The sequence below is a fragment of the Triturus cristatus genome, chromosome 11, assembly GCF_964204655.1.
Source record: "Triturus cristatus chromosome 11, aTriCri1.1, whole genome shotgun sequence".
Classification (NCBI taxonomy): Eukaryota; Metazoa; Chordata; class Amphibia; order Caudata; family Salamandridae; genus Triturus; species Triturus cristatus.
In genome coordinates this window covers 398,997,172-399,015,899 of record NC_140594.1, presented here as the reverse complement: position 1 = coordinate 399,015,899, position 18,728 = coordinate 398,997,172, and the positions used below count along the sequence as shown (strand labels likewise).

General features: G+C 52.4%; 1 protein-coding gene and 3 pseudogenes across 1 annotated transcript in view; 3 read left to right on the top strand and 1 right to left on the bottom strand.

Moving 5' to 3' along the window:
• LOC146784288 (uncharacterized) overlaps positions 1 to 18,728 on the bottom strand; it is a 161,110-nt gene that overhangs the window by 105,534 nt on the left and 36,848 nt on the right. The gene's annotated exons all lie outside the window — the stretch shown is intronic.
• LOC146784291 (18S ribosomal RNA) lies at positions 2,790 to 4,530 on the top strand (annotated as a pseudogene).
• On the top strand, positions 5,260 to 5,401 carry LOC146784290 (5.8S ribosomal RNA; annotated as a pseudogene).
• On the top strand, positions 16,610 to 18,204 carry LOC146784289 (28S ribosomal RNA; annotated as a pseudogene).

The following is an 18,728-nucleotide window of genomic DNA, read 5'->3' as shown; positions in this document are numbered from 1 at the left end:
CTGGGGTCTCTGAGCCCCCTGGACGCAGAGCCCCTGAGCCCTCTGAAGGGCAGATGGGAGCCCCCCACGAAGGCTCGGGCATGCAGATTGGCGTCATTCGGGCCCGGCTATCTGGTCGCGCCTTCCCCCTCAGCCATCTGGTCATGCGCAATGCTTTCCAATGGGGCGACCAGATGGCCGGGCTGCCCTGGAAGTCCCAATGAGGGCTCATGTGCCTCCTCGATCCCAACCAGGGCTCAACAAGGTCAGGCGCGTCCGCGCCTTGGGTCCCCTCAGTCTTGCGGTGCGCACGAGTTATCAGAAAGGGGGGTACCCTTACTCCGGATTACTAGAGACAGGGTACTCAAACACCTTATGGACTAGCGGTCCTCAGCCGGCAGCCAGACAGGCCAGGACGCCCCCCCAGCCTGCGGCTCTGTCCCCTGGCCCAACATGTGGTGTGGTGCCCAGGATGTGGGCCTCACCTCTGCCCAGGAGCCCCAACGGGGTCCACGGCCTCCAGGCTCAGTCCCCTGGCCTGCTGCTCCGCCAGGAGCTCAAGACGGGGTTCCGCCGGGTCCGGGGAGCCCCCCCCTGCTTGGCTGGGTTCAGGAGCTCCTGCCGGGGCCCGGGGAAGACGGCCTCCCCACCCCGGGCTCCGTTCTTGGGCCTGTGGCATGACAGGGTGCCCGGAATGGGTCCCGCAGTCCCGGGAAGACTTCCCCAGCGCCTCTGGACCCAGGAGCCCCGGCTGGGTCCAGGGGCCCGCAGGGCCCCGGGTCAGGTGTGCCAGCCCTGTGCCCCATTCCTCGGCCTGCCGCTCTGCCAAAGGCCTGAGACGGGGTTCAGTTGTGCTCGGGGAGCCTCCCCTGCTTGGCTGGGTTTAGGAGCTCTGTCCGGGGCCCCTGAGGACCCTGGGGAGGGTGGCCTCCTCACCCGGGCTCCGTCCTCGGGCCTGCCATGTGGCAGGGTGTCCAGGACGGGGTCCCGCAGGCCCGGGGAGGATACCCCTGCACCTCTGAGCCCAGAAGCCTCTGACTGGGTCCAGGGGAACTCGGGTCAGTTGCTCAAGCCCTGAACCCCATCCCCCGGCCTGCCGCTATACCAAAGGCCTGAGACGGGGTTCCATTGTGCCCGGGGGAGCCCCCCTCGCTTGGCTGGGTTCAGGAGCTCCATCTGGGTCCCCCTGAGGGCCCAGGGAGGGTGGCCTCCCCACCCCGGGATCTGTCCTCGGGCCTGCCGCGTGACAGGGTTCCTGGGACGAGGTCCCGTGGGCCCAGGGAGGCTTCCCCTGTGCCTCTGGGCCCGGAAGCCCCGGCTGGGTCCAGGGGGCATGCCGGGCCCCGGGTCAGGTGCTCCAGCCCTGGGCTCCGTCCCCGGCCTGCTGCTATGCCAAAGGCCCGAGGCGGGATTCCGTCGTGCCTGGGGAGCGCCCCTCGCTTGGCTGGGTTCAGGAGCTCCGTCTGGGGTCCCTGAGGGCCCGGCGAGGGCGGTCTCCTCACCCTGGGCTCTGCCCTGTGGCAGGGTGCCTGGGACGGGGTCCTGCAGGCCTGGGGAGGCTTCCCCCATGCCTCTGGGCCCTGGAGCCCTGGCAGGGTCCAGGGGCCCTGTCAGGCCCCGGATCGGGTGCTCCAGCCCTGGGCATCATCCGCCGGCCTGCCAGTAGGCCAAAGGCCTACCCCCCTTGCTTGGCTGGGCTCAGGAGCTCCGTCCGGGACCCCTGAGGGCCCGGAGAGAGCGGCCTCCCCACCCCGGGCTCCGTCCTTGGGCCTGCCGTGTGGCAGGGTGCACGGGACGGGGGCCCGCGGGCCCAGGGAGGCTTCCCCTGTGCCTCTGGACCCGGGAGCCGCGGCTGGGTCCAGGGGCGCCGCTGGGCCTGGGGTCAGGTGTTCCAGCCCTGGGCCCCATCCCTTGGCATGCCCCTATGCCAAGGGACCGGGACGGGGGCCCGTCAGTCCTGTGCAGACCTACCTGCTTCTCCTGCTTGTCAAGTTGTCTGCGGGTCCTGGGTCGGAGGGCCCATCGGCTCCCCCCCTCGCAGCATCATGGCTGATCCCCAGCTGGGGCCCAGGCCTCCGGCCCCCCATGCCTCAGCACCCGCTTGCCCTTTTGTTAGGGCACAGAGCGACCTGATGGCCACCCGCTGAACCCGGCCATCTGGTCACGCCTTTCCCCTCGGACATCTGGTCGCACCTATCCTCTTGGCCATCTGGTCGCACGCAATGCTTTCCAAAGGGGCGACCAGATAGTCGGGCTTCCCTGGAAGTCCCGATGAGGGCTCAAATTACCTCCCCGATCCCAGCGAGGGCTGCAGGAGGTTGCGCACATTCGCATCTTGGGTCCCCTCTGTCACCTTGTGCGCACAGATCACAAGAAAGGGGGGTATTTTTCCTCCGGATTACTAGGGAGAGGATCAGTCAGACCTCCGTGAGGTCCAGTGATTCCGAGACAGGGGAAGGCAGGACCCAGGTCCGCCCTCCCGGGGCCCCCAGGGGTCCAGGTCTGTGCCTGTCTCTCAGCCCCTTCCGATGGCCCTTTCCTCTGAGCCTACTCGCCCCGGGAACAGGCAGGGACGCAAAGCCGGCAACCCCCATGCAGGGCCCGGACGTATTACGATCGACTGGGCACTCTCTGTCTGTTTAGGGATGGACTGCATGGCCAGCCTCGGCTGTTGTTTCAAGCAAAGAGCTTCCACCCGCATGGACCGTCCGACTTGAGGGCCTGCCGCCTGGCGGGCTGCCCTTCATCTTACCCAGAAGACCGAAGGCCGGGCACGCGGCTCCCGAACCCACCCCGTCAGCAGGTGCGGCTACCTGGTTGATCTTGCCAGTAACATATGCTTGTCTCGAAGATTAAACCATGCACGTGTTAGTACACACGGCTGGTACAGTGAAACTGCGAATGGCTCATTAAATCAGTTGTGGTTCCTTTGATCGCTCCATCTGTTACTTGGATAACTGTGGTAATTCTAGAGCTAATGCATGCCGACGAGCGCTGACCTCCTGGGATGCGTGCATTTATCAGACCAAGACCAATCCGGTCTCGCCTGGCCGCTTTGTTGACTCTAGATAACCTTGGGCCGATCGCACGTCCCCGTGACGGCGACGATACATTCGGATGTCTGCCCAATCAACTTTCAAAGGTACTTTCTGTGCCTACCATGGTGCCCACGGGTAACGGGGAATCAGGGTTAGATTCCAGAGAGGGAGCCTGAGAAACAGCTTCCACATCCAAGGAAGGCAGCATGCGTGCAAATTACCCACTCCCGACTCGGGGAGGTAGTGACGAAAAATAACAATACAGGACTCTTTCGAGGCCCTGTAATTGTACACTTTAAATCCTTTATTGAGGATCCCTTTTCCTGCAGTTAAAAAGCTTGTAGTTGAATCTTGGGATCGAGCTGGCGTTCAGCCACGTGGCGAGCTACAGCCTGTCCCGGTCCCTGCCTCTCGCTGCCCCCTTGATGCTCTTGACTGAGTGTCCTGGGGATCCGAAGCGTTTAATTTGAAAAAATGAGTGTTCAAAGCAGGCTGGTCGCCTGAATACTTCAGCTAGGAATAATGGAATAGGACTCCGGTTCTATTTTGTTGGTTTTCGGAACTGGGGCCATGATTAAGAGGGACGGCCAGCGGCATTCGTATTGTGCCACTAGAGGTGAAATTCTTGGACTGGCGCAAGACGAACCAAAGCAAAAGCATTTGCCAAGAATGTTTTCATTAATCAAGAACGAAAGTCGGAGGTTCGAAGACAATCAGATACCGTCGTAGTTCTGACCATAAACAATGCCGACTAGCGATCCGGCAGCGTTATTCCCATGACCCGCTGAGCAGCTTCCGGGAAACCAAAGTCTTTGGGTTCCGGAGGGAGTTTGATTGCAAAGCTGAAACTTAAAGGAATTGATGGAAGGGCAACACCAGGAGTGGAGCCTGCGGATTAATTTGACTGAACACAGGAAACCTCAACCGGCCCGGACACGGAAAGAATTGACAGATTGATAGCTCTTTCTCGATTCTGTGGGTGGTGGTGCATGGCCGTTCTTAGTTGGTGGAGCGATTTGTCTGGTTAATTCCGACAACGAAAAAGACTCCTCCATGCTAACTAGTTACGTGACCTCCAGCGGTCGGCGTCCAACTTCTTAGTGGGACAAGTGGTGTTCAGCCACACGAGATCAAGCAAAAACAGGTCTGTGATGCCCTTAGATGTCCGGGGCTGCACGCGCGCTACACTGAATGGATCAGCGTGTGTCTATCCTTTGCTGACAGATGCGGGTAACCCGCTGAACCCAGTTTGTGATTGGGATTTCAATTACTTCCCATGCGAGGAATTCCCAGTAGGTGCGGGTCATAAGCTTGCGTTGATTAAGTCCCTGCCCTTTGTACACACTGCCCGTCACTACTACCGATTGGATGGTTTACTGAGGTACTCGGATCGGCCCCGCCGGGGTCGGCAACGGCTCTGGTGGAGCACCGAGAAGATGATCAAACTTGACTATCTAGAGGAAGTAAAAGTCGTAACAAGGTTTCTGTAGGTGAACCTGCGGAGGGATCATTAGCGGCAAGCACATCCTAGGCACAGGGCCCCGCCCTGCCCTTGCGTGCCCCGGCCGGTGGAGCGGTCTGTGCCCACATGGGGCGCTTGACCCTGCCACCCCGGGACCTCCCGCACCTGAGTCCCGGCCCGTCCGGGCTTCGGGCGACTGAGGAACAGTCCTTCTCGCGCAGCAGGGCAGCCTGGAAGAGAAGGAGCCAAGGGCCTGCGAGGGGACCCGCGGCTGCACTCGGTGGAAGGCGTGCGGGTGAGGGGGAGCCTCCTGGCTCTCCCCTTTTGGCGCCTTCGACCTGGGCATGGGTGAGGTGGGCTTCCCACCAACCCGCCGGCACGGCACGGGGCCGCCTGGCAACAGATGGCAGACGTGCAGGTAGTGCGACCCTCTCTCGTTGCCAGGTACCCAGTTTGGCCCTGTCTCGTCCAGCCTGGCCAAGGGGTTTGAAGATTTGTGTAGTCCCTCCCGGTTACCCTGGGAGGGACCGGTGGTGGTGGGGCTGTTGCCTGCTCCCGTCGCTCCAGGAGCCCCCCTCACCCGCAGGTGGGCGAGGGGACTCCCAGACCAAGTGCCTGGCAATGTTTTTTTCTCCCAGCAGTGCAGTCTGACTCCCAGAGGGGAAGCCTTGAACAGGGCGCCATGGCCGTCTCGCATCGCGGGCGGTGGATGGAGGCGTCACCTCCCTCCCACCTCTCTTGCGCCTGCAGGTGGGCGAACATTTTCAAAAAGTTGCCTGTGACTCTTGGCAGTGGATCACTTGGCTCGCGCGTAGATGAAGAACGCAGCTAGCTGCGAGAATTAGTGTGAATTGCAGGACACATTGATCATCGACTCTTGTGGCCCCGGGTAAATACCGGGGCTACGCCTATCTGAGGGTCGCTCGATCACCAATCGCCCCGGGGCTTTCACGGGACGCGGCTGGGGACGTCGCAGGGTTAGCTCCACTTCCCTTTGTCCCCTCACAAGCTCAGATCCCCTGATTGCCCATGGCAGGGGTCCTCACCAGGTCCTGTCACGGAGGTACGCTGCCGGTGCGCCTAGCCACACTTCCCCGCCTTGGTGACTGGTATGCCCATGGCCTGTCCCAGGAACGAGGGCGAAGCCCCTCCAGATCCGATCCGGGGACAGAGGGCGTGCGCTGCTGGGATGCCAGGTCCCTGCTCTGGCAGGGGCCTGGCATTCTCCGGCGGCTCCCCCTAACGCTTTGGTGTTTTTTCTGGCTACAACCTCAGATCAGACTTGGCGACCCGCTGAATTTAAGCATATCACTAAGTGGAGGGAAAAAAACTAACCAGGATTCCTGCAGTAACGGCGAGTGAAGAGGGAAGAGCCCAGTGACGAATCTCCGTCCGGCTGTGAACGCAGGAAATGTGGCGTACAGAAGACTGACTCCCTGGCATTCCTTCTGATTGATGCTCACCACGTGCACAGGGTCAAGACGGATTTGCATATGGCCATGTCTGAACTGGGGTGGCGTGGTGAGCAAAATAACGATGGATTAAACCCAGATCTGTAACTGGGGGTGAATGTTTTGCCAATGTGCAACATTCCGTCCATCATCTTGTGTGTTTTGCTGTTCGCCCTATGTGGGAAGGGTATGCCCAGACGTGGGTCCCGTGCTCACTACGCCATTGGAGTCAAGCTATCCTGGCTGAAGAGGGGTGAAACCCCGAAACCGGTCCTAGGATGCTTGATTCCGGTCCAGGGAAGACATGGCTTGGCAGTTCGGGCTGGAATGTTCCCATGAGGCACAGGGTTAAGACTGATTTGCATATGGCCATGTCTGAACTGGGGTAGCGTGGTGAGTAGGGGTGGGCGGAATTTGCGAAATCCACTTTCGCGAATTATCGCGAAAATGTTAAAAATTATCGCAAACACGCGGAAATATCGCGAAGATGCGGAAGTTTTTTTCCCGCATGTTCGCGAGATTTTCTGCATGGTTGTGTAGAAGCCATCTTTCTTGTATGATACCAAATGCTGTAAGCTTCTAGGCCCTGCTAAGTTGACATGAAAAGCAGTGCACAAAATGCCTGTACTTAACCATTCGCTTCAGAGACACAGCTTTTGTAACACACGGTTCGATCAAGAATAATACAGAAGATGCTCATGTAGACACAGACATTTCAGCATAGCACATTTTGTAATATGTCTGGTCACTTCTATTATGTTGCAACTATTAACTGGAAAAGCACCAGACCTATATCTTACATTACAGTGGAAAGTCCCAGAAGCAGACCTAGGTCACGCAGTCTGCAACAGTACTTTTCGGACCTTAAATGGTATAGAACTATCTAGGCCCTTGCAAATTGGTCAAATGAACTATGCTTAATTTGTGCTACGTATGTGATGATGCCGTATCCTTTGTGGTTTTGGCTTATAAAAGCTATCACCAATGTCACATCTTTGGGCACTCAGTGACTTTGCTGGGTGCCCCCGTGCTGCACGCTAATCTGTTGTTGGTTTCTAATAAACGCTGTCATCTTACCCTTGACTGAGGACCGTTTGTGTGGATTCATTTCTTGCTTATATTTCAGATTCCACATTTGGTGGAGAATGCAGCTTCCAGACCACTGGCGATTTCACGGACTGGCGGCCTGGACTCCAGCTTCCATCAGGGTTCGGAGACATGAGGATCAAGGACGATTTCCATTTGCCTTCCTCTCTCCTCCGCCTCCCTTGGAACGCTGGGGGACTGTCTGCCCATCTGTTGACTTCGCTTTGCCTCTGGCTCCTGCTCCCTTCTCTCTCTCCTATGTCAAGGGTAATATGCTTGTGCCCGGGCGACATATATGAGGTCTGCTTCCCCGACTTGTGGGACACCTCAATGGCTATCATTACGCCTGTACTTATCACTTTCTTCTGTGTTCTTTTTGTGGCTCTTGTGATTTACTTTGCGGTCTGTCATCATTCGGATGTGGACTGAGTTCCTGTTTTGTGTCTGCCCCTCGTTAGAGGATGCAGACAGGCTTTCTCCTCTGGTTCCGTGCGTAGCTCTTGATCTCTGACATTGCTGCCGCTCTCTGCCTGAATTTTTACATGTGCATTTTTGCTCTACCGTTCAGTTCCTGGTCCGGATTCCCTCCCCACCTGGCCGGTGACAGCGCCCCTCTGCAGGTTCCCAGCACGCAGTGACTCCCTGGTGCCAGGCAGCACCTGGCTGATGGCGTGCCGAGGAGGGCGACCTACTGCACACCCTGTCTTGCTAGCAGAGAGTCCCCAGCCGTTGGGGGGGGCAGGACATTCACGGATTTTTCCCGTTGACTTGAACAGAGGTCGGTACGCTTTGCCAGACTCAACAGACGCCGGTAAGTTTCCTTTGGGAGTTCTGTACTCCAGTTTGGGTGGTAGCAGGTAGCTCCTCGTTTTAGAGTTGTAGCAGTTATGCTCCCCAGGTTTTGGGTGGTAGCAGGTAGCCCCTCGTTTTAGAGTTGTGGCAGTTTGGCTCCCCAGGTTCAGGTGGTGGCGGTTTTGCACCCCTGACAGCGCGCATCCTGTTTGGTACAGGTACGATATCATGGGAGTGGCGGTCCCTGGACTGCCCCTCTTTTGGTTGCAACGGTTTCTTAGGGCGCCCGTTCTCCAGGTCCCTGTACTCAGGTCTGGGCCAAGTTGCCTCACCTCAGCGCCGCTGGACCCGGGTACCCAGTGGGGCGCTGCCTCCTACTGGACGCCTGAGGCGGTCTCCAGCTGTGCCTAGGGAATTTCCTAGGCACAGGGGGGGGGGGAGGGGGGAGTATCAGTTGACCTATTTGTTGTAGTTAACCTGTTTGTTGTTGTTTGTTTATTCGTGGTTGCTGTTTTGTTTGTTGCTATGGGGATTCCTTGCATTTCTTTTGTGTACTACATAGGCCTCTTATATATAGTGGCAAGGTTTGGTTAGGGTTCCAGAGCTTTACTAGTCTCTGTATGATGTTATCTCTTCTTTGGGTATTGTGACGCTAACACCACTAACCTTTGACGCTGCTAATCAGTCTGACTGCCCCATATCAATTGTCCTGTACGCCATCGTTCAATAATAATATACAGGGCTAGTGACCCTCTGCATCCTGTCCCTGAGACCTCTTGACGTAATAAAAGTCCCCCCGTTACTATTTTGGGATTAGCGTAAGGGCAATACACATACTCTTAGTACACAGCCTCTTTGACAGCGCTGCGCGCAGGGATGTGTTTTGTTTCATATGTTTGCCTGAACTGAATGTAGAGTTCACCACCCTGCACTATCTAGTGGATTGCCTGACAGACTCCAATTCCGCCTAGCCGCCCCTTCCGCCAGCTTATGGGATAACGGAAGATTGCAAGGAGGCGGAATTACTAACCTTCCTTCCGACACTATTCTGTCACCTTTTCTTCCGTTCATGGGACGCCAGTATTTAGCACCCAGAACTATTTCTCATTCTCACTTATAACCGCTTGGGTGAACTTGAAGTAACTGATCTGTCTGTTTGCCTGACGAATGGCTCCCTCTGCTATCACATCAGCTGGAGAGTGGCTGAGAAGAGTATGATCACGTACGTTAACCCACTGTGGTGGTGTCTGTCCATTGTCCGGCGCAAGGCCCCCACCCATCTGTCCGGTGTGTCTGCCCTGTCCCTGTTTAGCGCTTGCACTTGACACACTCCACACTCACCTCTCACAATGGGAAATTCACTAGGTAAAAACAAACTAGATAACGCTCAGCCAGCCCCCCCCCCCCCCCCAAAGACACCCTGGCATACAACGTGGCCCTAAGCCAAGGACTCCACTCCATACTATTTGTACATAATGGCATGACATGACTGCTAGAAGACCGGACTTACAGTCCCCATGTCAAGGAACGTACGACATGAAAAAGTGGTGACCAGAGATCAGTTGGCTCTGGTGCACTGCCTCCTGATGGATACCAAGGGTGGTCTCCAGATGTGAATAGGTGCCCACCTACTCACAACAAGGAGGGTGTTGGTGTTGGTATTGCATTATATGCATTAATTTGAAGATCTGTTATTGTATTGTGTGCATTTATTTGAAGTGCTTTTATTTAATTATAGGGTTTGTTTTGTAATACTCTAGCAACAGAGCTCTTGGACCCTGAGCTTGCACAACAAATTTTGGGCAGGTCCACTCTATCATCAGTAAGGGGTTGATAGACATCCCTTCAGTTAGATTAATGTACATGAGTGAGCACGCTTCTCCTCTGTGAGGAAGTGGGAGGCGCGCTGAAGTGTGTTTACCCTTACCAGTGCAAAGTGAATGTGTTTTTGGAGAGGATACATTGTGCGTGCTAAACACAGCACGCACTGGTATTCTCTACCACAGGGGCACAACCCACCGAGCTGTCCCATGATGAGCAGACCTTTTGCAAATTTCTCGTGCACAATCTCATAAATGGGGAAGTTAACCATATAGAACTTTTGACAGGATGTTTCAAAATACTGCTTCTCTTGTAACTATGGGACAGGACGCAGCCTATGCACCTTTCAAGTTCTGCAGAAAGAAAAATAAGCTGTTAAAATTATGCACAGAAAAATAAAATACAATACCGCGTCTTAATGGGCTAAGGTCCTGAGGCCCACTGTGCTTCTAAGCAGAAAGCTATGGCCCTAAGACAAACACAGAATACGGGAACAGCCCCCCTCTCTCCATATTATAGTTGCGATGTTGTCAAATTTACGTTCCCTGATTTCTTTCCAAGTGCCCACAACGCACCACATTGATAATGCCCCTGTGAAATGTGCCCCCTCCACCTGGGGAAAAGGAGAATAAAGTGGAATTTGTACAGGTCTCATGATCCAGAGCAGATCTCATGTCCTTTACCAACATATTTCTGAAATTACATGTAGAACAAAGAAGAGGGTACATAGAACTAATGAGACAGGAAGGGAGACAAATAGATGGAAGGGAACGCCTGATAATTTTGTAGAGTAGAAAGAGTGAGAAAAAAAATAAAGCAATAGTTACTGAGAAATGGCCAGCACGGTCTTTGATTATATGATACATTAAGGGGTTAAAGAAAACTCTTTTGGACTGGCTTTGAAATAACGATCGTGGGCTGGCCACAGATTCTGGGCATTGCGCCAAGACTAAACCACACACTACAACAGTTTTCTGTGGGTATGAACAGAACTGGTTAAAAATGAAATGTATTCTTCGCAGCGGAGATTGGAAGGGAATGCTAATTCTTAAATGTGTATTAACAAAATAGGATTGAATAACTGTTACAATTTATAGTTTAAAGTTCATTTAAAGATTGATGAAGGGCAAATGTTATTTTGTGTATATGCACTTTAATAAGTTTTGGTGCAACATTTTCAGATGCAAGAACGGCAGAGAAAAGATGTGTCGTACGTGTCTGTTTGGTGTCTTGTCAATTGACATTGTGAGGGCCAGAGTGATGCTATCCACAGGTCCCCCACCCCATCTCCCAGAGTGATTTACAACAGGAGACATTTGCTATTTTAAAGGACAAAAGATTCCATTACATTGCGCAAAGGCTACTTAATAGCAGGGGGAACAGAGGACCCTCCTGCCAGTTATCAGGTTATTTCCGTGCATTTATAGGTATTGTCCCTGTTTCAAGTGCTGGTTTTTCGAAGTGTGCATTTGAACATATTAGCTATTGAGCTAAAAGATGAATGATCTGGGTGGCCTGGGTTCCCATTATTAAAAAAGATGTAAGTTGCTAAGATAAAAATGAAATGCCCAGGATAACACAATTAGGTCATGTTAGGTAGCTGGATTGTTTTCCCCATTTCTCACTCCACAGACGGCAGCCTAACATATAACGCCACCATCCTCACAAGCACATATAGAATAGCACTAGGTATATTGCGCTCTTAAAGGGTTTTGCCTAATTGAATGGATCAAGGAGAAGCACTATTTTATGTATGCATCTAAAAGAAATATTGTGTATGTATATTAATGTTTTTCATTTCTAGGTTCTTCAGAGTTGCAGGATATATAACAATTTATATTGTAAGGGGAATGCGCTAAAACGCTTTTGAAAGTAGTGCATTCGCCAGGGACTACAAAGGATTGGACAAAGAGTAGTGATATTATATTTATTTATTGGTCTTTAGTAATGAGTATATGCCAATGCAGAAGGATAGTGTGCATTGAATAACTGTGCTTCGTATTATGATGTTTTAAGGATACAAGGTGTACAGATCTATTATGTCTTTTAATGTACAGGTGCAGTCTTTAGGGGTGTTAGTGAATAGGTGTCCTGTGACAAAAACCACTTGTCCCTTTTGTGCCATGCAATGCGGCGACAAATTATGGCAGCAATTTCATTATATAAGATCTCTAAAATAGCATTTCTGATTATGCCAGGGCTCCTTCCATAGTAGGGTTTGAATACTAACTATTACCTTATGCTGCCACGTTCCACAGATCTACATACAGAGGATGGAGGTAATGGTAGGAATGCTGAGACAGGTTGGATTTTTACTCCTGAAAATGGCAGACCTAATACTTCTTCCAAGGTTGGCTAAAAGTGGATGGAGGAAAAGTGAGCTTGCAAACACTCAGATTTTCGCATGAGTAGATCTACACCTGCATATTTGCTCATGCTTAAATGCAGTTCACAAATATTTTCTAGGAGTACTATTTCTTGTCCTGCTTCTGTAAAGTCTTGTGAAATAACCACAGATGTATATCTGCACTTAATCAGAGTACGTGGGTGCACTTTATTTCATAACTCAGCCCCTAATTAGGTCTGGCATTAACAGTGACCTTCTGTGTTTATCAAAATGTTGTCTCTTTCCCTCTCTCTCCATGAGGGGATTCCTCACACCCACAGGCCAACAAATATAACATGCACAGTTGATCAGTGGCTTCCTCCAAGCATTACTAAGACCAACTACAGTGGCGATAATAAAATGTGAAGCGCACACATCATCAAAGGAATATGTATCAAAGGGCAACGCATTTATTGATGGGGAAGAAAAGACAATAGCACTGACAGGCTGCCAGTTAGCAATGGTACAAATAACAAGCAGCGAGAAGAATACTAAATATAACAGTGACTCAGTACACTTTGACCCAATTTATATTAAGAGGAAGGTAGGGGAGGATGAAAAAGAGAAATGGGCCAAAGGAGGATGTGTGAAAACAAAGGAGGGGTTATGGACAGGGCCCAATGGGAAGATATGCCTGCCCTCAGCAATGCTTCCTTCTATCACATGCCTTTTTTCACGATCTCTCACATGTTGGCCGAGATGGCATGAATCAGACTGTTTTCCCAATGCTGGTACAACTCCAAGTTCCGCCAAATAGCAGAAAGACTTTGCAGGCAATGCACTGTTTGCGCACAATACAATACTGGAAAGGGCACACCAACTGCACATGGTCATTTCCCACCTCCCCAAGACCATTTGAAAGCCTCCAGATGGACTTCATAGACATGTCCCCCACCCACAAGTACAAACATGTGATGGTAATTGTGTGCATGTTCAGTAAGTGGACCGAAGCATACCCAACAGAGAACTGTGATGCACATACGGTTGCCAAATGCCTCCTACAGGAACTTATCCCACGCTTTGGAATAAGATTGGAAAAATGTGTGCATCAACTGAACTTTCATGGGTAGGTGCACTACCACTAGCCCTGCTGACTATGAGGAGCACGCCAGATAGGGTAACAAAGCCCAGCCCAGCAAATAATATTTGGCCACCCCATGAACATTGCAGGCCATATGTCCACAGCTCCACTATCATTAACAGACTACCTGCTTTTATGTTACTGCAAGAAATTAACAGAGACCTTATGTTATCTTCACCACCAGGTACTGCAGGCTCTTCCAGAGGCAACATCTCCACCGCCACATGACCTGCAGCCTGGTGACAGGATCTGGGTAAAGGTCCACACCCGACGGCACTGCTTCCAGCCAAGGTGGAAGGGACCTCACCAGATCATCCTCAGCATAGCAACAGCAGTGAAGTGCCAAGGGCTGACATCCTGGATCCACAGCTCCAAAGCAGACGGACCAGACAGCAGAGAATAAGCTGAGGCACCTCGCAGGTACAACCTTCGATCCACCACGCAAGACAAGAACAACAGGAGATAGAGGCAGACACCTGCTCGGGGCAGGCTAGGCCTCCAACAGAAAACAGAAGACACCAGAGGCAGTAACATAATGCGCACAACAAGCCCAGGCCTCTGGGTATCATCACTCCAAAGACGTCTGTACCAGCTACTTTCCAAGGGAGTGCCAACTGTCATGTGCTAGTAACCTCTGACAGTACACCATCAAGGCACCAACGTTTTCTTCTACATGGTTGACTGGTGTCTGCACCAATAGACCCCTAGGAGGTGCATCACCCGCTAGTTAGATATCAAAAACAAGGCTTTGGAACATCAAAGAACTGAATTGAACACTTGGTTAAGGGTATGCAACTACCTAAGTAGACCCCAATTACGATAAATGCCAGCAACAAGATCTGGAAGGCTTAGATCTATACAAGTGAGGGTAGAAGAGTAACAACTAATAATTCATATGAGGTTATTGTGTCCTGGAATAAAATTAAATAGTGTGCTGGAACTAACTGTGCCAAATACTCCGCTATTGAGTGTGATAAGAGACCTGATCTTGCAAGACATCTTGTTCCCCACTTTTTTGGACATCAAACAATAGCACAAGAAATAGTAGACATTTGACTTGACATTTTGGATTGCGTGATTTATGCAATAGAAGAGATCTGATCTGGTCTTATCAGAGGCATTAACTAAAAAGTGAAAGAAAGGAACAATGCCCAGTACAAGAAGGGACAGAACATGGCCATCAGTGTTAGGAGCCATATTGACGCCAGTCCCAGGGATAATAGTGACTGCGCTGATAATAATATTTGCAAAAGACATTGAAATACTGTTCATCAATGGCCGGCAGGGAGGTGAGGGGTTAGAAGATAGTGATTTGGTATCAGATGGGGCAATGTAGAAGCCATCTTTCTTGTATGATACCAAATGCTGTAAGCTTCTAGGCCCTGCTAAGTTGACATGAAAAGCAGTGCACAAAATGCCTGTACTTTACCATTCGCTTCAGAGACACAGCTTTTGTAACACACGGTTCGATCAAGAATAATACAGAAGATGCTCATGTAGACACAGACATTTCAGCATAGCACATTTTGTAATATGTCTGGTCCATTCTATTATGTTGCAACTATTAACTGGAAAAGCACCAGACCTATATCTTACATTACAGTGGAAAGTCCCAGAAGCAGACCTAGGTCACGCAGTCTGCAACAGTACTTTTCGGACCTTAAATGGTATATAACTATCTAGGCCCTTGCAAATTGGTCAAATGAACTATGCTTAATTTGTGCTACGTATGTGATGATGACGTATCCTTTGTGGTTTTGGCTTATAAAAGCGATCACCAATGTCACATCTTTGGGCACTCAGTGACTTTGCTGGGTGCCCCCGTGCTGCACGCTAATCTGTTGTTGGTTTCTAATAAACGCTGTCATCTTACCCTTGACTGAGGACCGTTTGTGTGGATTCATTTCTTGCTTACATTTCAGATTCCACAGTTGCGGCTCGCCAACTTACCCATGTGGTTGCTCGCGGGCGCGGCCATCTTGTTTTCAGTTGTCTCGCGGTGCATGATCGCGAGAAGAAAGACGTGATCGCGCGACGCATGACGTTACTGCGGGCGCGAACTGTCGCGAGACAGTGCAAATGGCTAAAAACAATACAACATCTCATGGAGAACGCGACCGGATCAAGAAAACTTGTCGGCGAACGCAGGGATTCAGGTAAGGCGATCGCGCACGCGCGAGAATGTATTATTTTACAGCGCGAGCAAGAACCAAATTATCGCTAAGCTGCGGAATGCGGAAATTTTGACATTTTCGCGCTTTCCGCGGAACGCAAAAATGTCAAATTATCGCAATTTCCGCGAACGGAACGAAATTTTCGCCCAGGCCTAGTGGTGAGCAAAATAACGATGGATTAAACCCAGATCTCTGACTGGGGGTGAATGTTTTGCCAATGTGCAACATTCCGTCCATCATCTTGTGTGTTTTGCTGATGCTCACCCCGTGGACAGTGTTAGGCCGGTAGCGGTGCCGGCTCTGGGTCGGCACCGCTACCGGCTTCAGGGTGGCAGGTGGCCTTCTGCTCAGGCAGAGGGTGTTACAGTCCCCCTGGCAGCAGCTTCACAGTGTCTGCGGGGTCAAGGGAGATTCGACCACCTCCGTGTCCTCCCCCGGGAACCCACTCCCGGCTTCCCCTCATGGCGTGCCGGGGCGGGGAAGGGGGGACGTGGCCCCCTGCTCCTGGCATGACTGTCGACTTGGGCGGACTGTGCTCAGTACGCCCTTACCGCGTTGCGCCGCCGGGCAGGGAGGCCCACGCCGGGCGCCAGGGGCTGCGGCGATGTCAGTTACCCACCGACCCATCTTGAAACATGGGCGAAGGAGTCTAACACGAGCGCGAGTCGGAGGCCCAGCAAAACCCTGTGGCACAATAAAGGTGAGGGCCAGTGTGCGCCGGCTGAGGTGGGATCCCGCCACGCTCCCAGTGGCGGGCGCACCACCAGACCTCACCTCGGTCGCGACGAGTAGGAGGGCCACTGAGGTGCGCATGGAAGCCCGGGACGAGGGCCCAGTTGGAGCCGCCGCAGGTGCATATCTTGGTGGTAGTAGCAAATATTCAAACAAGAACTTTGAAGGCTGAAGTGGAGAAGGGTTCCATGTGTTCAGCAGTTGAACATGGGTCAGTCGGTCCTAAGAGATGGATGAGCGCCGTTTGGAAAGGACGGGCGATGGCCTCCATTGCCCTCAGCCGAATGAAAGGGAGTCGGGTTCAGATCCTCGAACCCGGAGTGGTGGAGACAGGCGCCCTCGCGGCGTCCAGTGCAGTAATGCAAATGATCCCGGGAGAAGCAGGCGGGAGCCCCAGGGAGAGTTCACTTTTCTTTGTGAACGGTGGGGCGCCCTGGAATGGGTTCACCCCAAGAGAGGGGCCCATGCCTTGGAAAGTGTTGTGGTTCCGGTGGCATCTGGTGAGCTCTCACTGGTCCTTGATAATCCAGGGGAGATGGTGTAAATCTCGCGCCAGGTTGTACTGATATACGCAGCAGGTCTCCAAAGTGAACAGCCTTTGGCATGTTGGAACATTGTAGGTAAGGGAAGTCGGCAAAGTCAGATCCGTAACTTCCGGATAAGGATTGGCTCAAAGGGCTGGGTCGGTCGGGCTGGAACACAAAGCGGGGCTCGGCGCGTGCCATGGCTGGACGAGGCGCCACCCTTTGGGGGCGGCAGTGACTCTGGATTCGAGCCGGGCCCTTCCTGTGGATCGCCCCAGCTGTGGTGGTCGCCTCTTCCTGTGCCCCTCCCCAGGGGCGCAGAGCCAGCGTTCTGCCTCGGCCGGCACATAGCAGCTGACTTAGAACTGGTCCGGACCAGGGGAATCCAACTCTTTAATTAAAACAAAGCATCGCCAAGGCCCGAGGGGGGTGTTGACACAATGTGATTTCTGCCCAGTGCTCTGAATGTCAAAGTGAAGAAATTCAATGAAGCGTGGGAAAACGGCAGGAGTAACTATGACTCTCTTAAGGTAGCCAAATGCCTCGTCATCTAATTAGTGATGCGCATGAATGGATGTACGAGATTCTCACTGTCCCTACCTACTATCTAGCGAAACCACAGGCAAGGGAACGGGCATGGCAGAATCAGCGGGGAAAGAGGTCCATTTTGAGCTTGACTCTAGTCTGGCACTGTGAAGAGACAGGAGAAGTGTAGGATAAGTGGGAGGCTCTCGGGCCGCTGGTGAAATACCACTACTCTTATAATTTTTTCACTTACCCTGTGAGGCAGGAGGTGAGCCCTGTGGGGCTCTCGCTTCTGGCTCCAAGCGCCCGCGCGCCCGCCGGGCGCGACCTTTTCTGGGGACAGTAGCTAGTGGGACGTTTGACTGGGGCTGTACACCTGTCAAACTATAACGCAGGTGTCCTATGGCGAGCTCAGAAAGGACAAACTCCCGCGGAGCAGAAGGGCAAAAACTCGCTTGATCTCGATTTTCAATATGAATACAGACCGTGAAAGCAGGGCCTCGCGATCCTTTTGCCTTTATGGGTTTCAAACAGGAGGCGTCAGAAAAGTTACCATAGAGATAACTGGCTTGTGGCGGCCAAGCGTTTATAGCGACATCGCTTTTTGATCCTTAGATGTCGGCTCTTCCTAGCATTGTGAAGCAGAATTCACCAAGTGTTAGATTGTTCTCCCACTAATAGGGAACATGAGCTCGGTTTAGACTGTCGTGAAGCAGGTTAGTTTTACCCTCCTGATGATGTGTTGTTGCAATAGTAATCCTGTATAGTTTGAGAGGAACTGCAGGTTCAGACATTTGGTGCATGTGCTTGGCTGAGGAGCCAATGGGGCGAAGCTACCATCTGTGGGATTATGACTGAACGCCTCTAAGTCAGAATCTCCCCAAACCATGACGACACCGCAGTGCCGTAGAGACTCGGTTGGCTTGGGATAGCCGGCCTCTCTTGGGAGTCCGGTGCATAGAGCCGCTCGCTTTGGGACCGGAGCGCCAACAGAAGGGGGCCGCCTCCATCACCCTTAGAGCACCCGCATGTTCGTGGGGCACCCAGTGTTAAATCATTTGTAGACGACCTGATTCTGGGTCAGGGTTTCATAAGTAGCAGAGCAGCTACCTCTCTGCGATCTATTGAAAGTCATCCTCTGAACCAAGCTTTTGTATCTCCATGTGTGGGTCTCCATCTTCTTCCACCACACCCAGGGGTGGGCCCCTCTGCCGCTGGGCAGGAGTGACACGGAGGGGGTGATGCAGGCCTGTGGGAGGCCGCCTCCACCACGTGCCCTCCAGCACGGGGGCCTCCCCCCTCCTGTCCCTGCCTGTTAGAATTGGGGATCTCTGGTTGGCACAGGTAGGTACTTGTGACAAGCAGGGACCCTCTCCTCTAGTCAGGGTAAGGGGGTACACTCTTATAATAACCCCTGCTCACCCTCTAGGTAGCTTGGCGCGAGCAGACAAGGCTTAGCTCAGAGCGTTATAGGTTAAGCATTTGTGACCATATACAGTAACCCAGTGACAACACCACAAATAGACACCACACTAGAGTTATATCAAAAATAGTTATCTTTTATGTAAAGACTTAGCACAAGACCAAATAACGACAAAAATGACCACAATACTGTTAGCAATGAAGAGTTCTTGTTAAAATGCTTGGTTTTAAAGTTCTGTGCGATTCGTACCCTTT